Consider the following 3,869-nt stretch of genomic DNA (forward strand, 5'->3'; position numbering starts at 1 on the left):
ACATTAAATATTTTGTCTTTGCAGTCTATTCAATTGAATATAAGTTGGAAAGGATTTCTAAATCATTGTATTCTCTTTTTATTTACCATTTACACAACGTGACAACTTCACTGGTTTTGGGTTTTGTAAGTAACAGCAGCAACAGAACTGATGTTGTAATGGCGGTAAGGAGAAAACTGCTCAGTCAGCATTTATGGCGGATTAGATAAACAACAGTACGACGAATACAGCTCCTGCAATGTCTAAAAAAAAAATAATTATAATTTAAAAAAAAAATGTTTGTAACTTTAAAAAAAGTTTCTCGTGGGCAGGTGATATATGTCTAAAAAAAAATGTTTTTTTATTTTTTTTTATAACTTTTTAAAAAGTTTTTCGTGCGCACGAGAAAGTTTATTGTGTGCAAGAGATACATGTCTAAAAAAAAAAAAAAAAATTTTTTTTTTTGTAACTTTATAAAAAGTTTCTCGTGCGCAAGAGATACATGTCTAAAAAAATATTTTTTTAAATTAAAAATTATTTTCAAATTTTTTTTCCCCCATGTCCCTTTAGGGGCTCCGTAATAGTCCATCGTTTCACTCAATGCCAAGGCGGAGTATTTTATTATTATTATTATTATTTATTTTTTTATTATTTTATATATATATTTTTTTTTAGAAAAACAAAATAATATTTGAAAATACATCAATTAAATAAAGAAAACATAATAATAATAGTACATTATTAATAATAATACTCAGAAATAAAGTAAAATAATATATTGTATTTTAAAGGACGTGATGTGGCGTAAAAGACCTAAGTGCTCTTTACTAACGTACGTTTTGCTGAATCGACTTGGGTGACGCGTGAATCATTGCAGCCTGAACTCTTCGTTATTTATTATGTAAATATGTTAATGACATCATTTATGTATTCGAATGTGTTTTTTTTTTTTTTTGGTGAATACAGAAAAGTGCATATCGATGCAATTGTGATGTTTATACACAGCGACTTGTCCAGGGTGTACCCCGCCTTCCGCCCGAATGCAGCTGAGATAGGCTCCAGCCACCCCAAAAGGGACAAGCGGTAGAAAATGGATGGATGGATATAGCAGTTGAAAGATATTAAAAGTTATGTTTTGCAAGATATTTATTGAAGGGTGGAAGTTATTTGAGTGGTGATGCGCTAATTATGACAGTAGAGGGCGCTGTTTATAGCGAATTATACCTCCACTAGCACGTTTAGCTAAGGAAACAAAATAGTATTCTATATATGCTGTTCATTTTGTGTATTAATTTAATGTACTTGACGTTAAAATTATTAATATTTAGAGAAAAAAATTGTGCCCAGGCAAAGAATATCTCGACTAGCACGTTTAGCTAAGGAAAAAATTGGTATTCTATCTCTGCTGCTCATTTTGTGTATTAATTTAATTTACTTGATGTTAAAATTATTAATAATTAGAAAGAAAAAAAATTGGGCCCAGGTGAAGAATATCTTAATTTAATGTACTTAACGTTAAAATTATTAATAATTAGAAATAAAAAATTGTGCCCAGGTAAATAATATCTCGACTAGCACGTTTAGCTAAGGAAAAAAATAGTATTCTATATATGCTGTTCATTTTGTGTATTAATTAAATGTACTTAACGTTAGAATTATTAATAATTCAGGGGAAAAAAAATTGTGCCCAGGTGAGGAATATCTCGACTTGCACGTTTAGCTAAGGAACATTTTTTTATTCTATATATGCTACTCATTTTGTGTATTAATTTAATGTACTTGATGTTAAAATTATTAATAATTAGAAATAAAAAATTGTGCCCAGGCGAAGAATACCTCGACTAGCACGTTTAGCTAAGGGAAAAAATAGTATTCTATACATGCTGTTTATTTTGTGTATTAATTTAATTTACTTTTGACGTTAAAATTATTAATAATTTAAAAAAAAATTGTGCCTAGGTAAATATCTCGACTAGCACGTTTAGCTAAGGGAAAAAATAGTATTCTATACATGCTGTTTATTGTGTGTATTAATTTAATTTACTTTTGACGTTAAAATTATTAATAATTTAAAAAAAAATTGTGCCTAGGTAAATATCTCGACTAGCACGTTTAGCTAAGGAACAAAATAGTATTCTATACATGCTGCTCATTTTGTGTATTAATTTAATTTACTTTTGACGTTAAAATTATTAATAATTAGAAAAAAAAATGTTTGCCCAGGTGAAGAATATCTCGACTAGCACATTTAGCTGAGGGAAAAAAATAGTATTTTATATATGCTGCTCATTTTGTGTATTGAATTAATGTACTTGACGTAAAAATTATTAATAATTAGAAGAAAAAAAAATTCTCGACTGGCACGTTTAGCCAAGGAAAAACATTTTATTCTATATATGCTGCTCATTTTGTGTATTAATTTAATGTATGTGATGTTAAAATTATTAATAATTAGAAAAAAATAATTCTGCCCAGGCCAAGAATATCTCAACTTTCACGTTTGCTAAGGAAAAAAATAGTATTCTATATATGCTGTTCATTTTGTGTATTAATTTCATTTACTTGACGTTAAAATTATTAATTAGAAGAAAAAAAAATTCTCGACTGGCACGTTTTGCCAAGGAAAAAAATAGTATTCTATATATGCTGTTCATTTTGTGTATTAAAATAATGTACTTAACGTTAAAATTATTAATAATTTGAAAAAAAAATTGTGCCCAGGTAAAGAATATCTCGACTAGCATGTTTAGCTAAGGAAAAAAATAGTATTCTATATATGCTGTTCATTTTGTGTATTAATTAAATGTACTTGACGTTAAAATTATTAATAATTAGAAAAAAAAATTGTGCCCAGGCGAAGAATATCTCGACTAGCACGTTTAGCTAAGGAAAAAATTTGTATTCTATATATGCTGCTCATTTTCTGTATTAATTTAATTTACTTGACGTTAAAATTATTAATAATTAGAAAAAAAAAATTGGGCCCAGGCGAAGAATATCTTAATTTAATGTACTTAAAGTTAAAATTATTAATAATTTGAAAAAAAATTGTGCCCAGGTAAAGAATATCTCGACTAGCACGTTTAGCTAAGGAAAAAAAATAGTATTCTATATATGCTGTTCATTTTGTGTATCAATTAAATGTACTTAACTTTAAAATTATTAATAATTCAGGGGAAAAAATTGTGCCCAGGTGAAGAATACCTCGACTAGCACGTTTAGCTAAGGGAAAAAATAGTATTCTATATATGCTGTTCATTTTGTGTATTAATTTAATTTACTTTTGACATTAAAATTATTAATAATTTGAAAAAAAAATGTTTGCCCAGGTGAAGAATATCTCGACTAGCACGTTTAGCTAAGGGGAAAAAAATAGTATTTTATATATGCTGCTCATTTTGTGTATTAATTTAATTTACTTGACGTTAAAATTATTAATAATTAGAAAAAAAAAATTCTCGACTGGCACGTTTAGCCAAGGAAAAACATTTTATTCTATATATGCTGCTCATTTTGTGTATTAATTTAATGTATGTGATGTTAAAATTATTAATAATTAGAAAAAAATAATTCTGCCCAGGCGAAGAATATCTCAACTTTCACGTTTGCTAAGGAAAAAAATAGTATTCTATATACGCTGTTCATTTTGTGTATTAATTTCATTTACTTGACGTTAAAATTATTAATTAGAAGAAAAAAAAATTCTCGACTGGCACGTTTTGCCAAGGAAAAAAATAGTATTCTATATATGCTGTTCATTTTATGTATTAAAATAATGTACTTGACGTTAAAATTCTTAATATTAATGCCCAGGTTTTAAGACAATACAATTATTTTAGTGCAATAATGAAAATGTTCTCTGATCTTGGCAAAGCCCCATAAAGACAAAC

Source organism: Nerophis lumbriciformis, linkage group LG04, assembly GCF_033978685.3.
Source record: "Nerophis lumbriciformis linkage group LG04, RoL_Nlum_v2.1, whole genome shotgun sequence".
NCBI lineage: Eukaryota > Metazoa > Chordata > Actinopteri > Syngnathiformes > Syngnathidae > Nerophis > Nerophis lumbriciformis.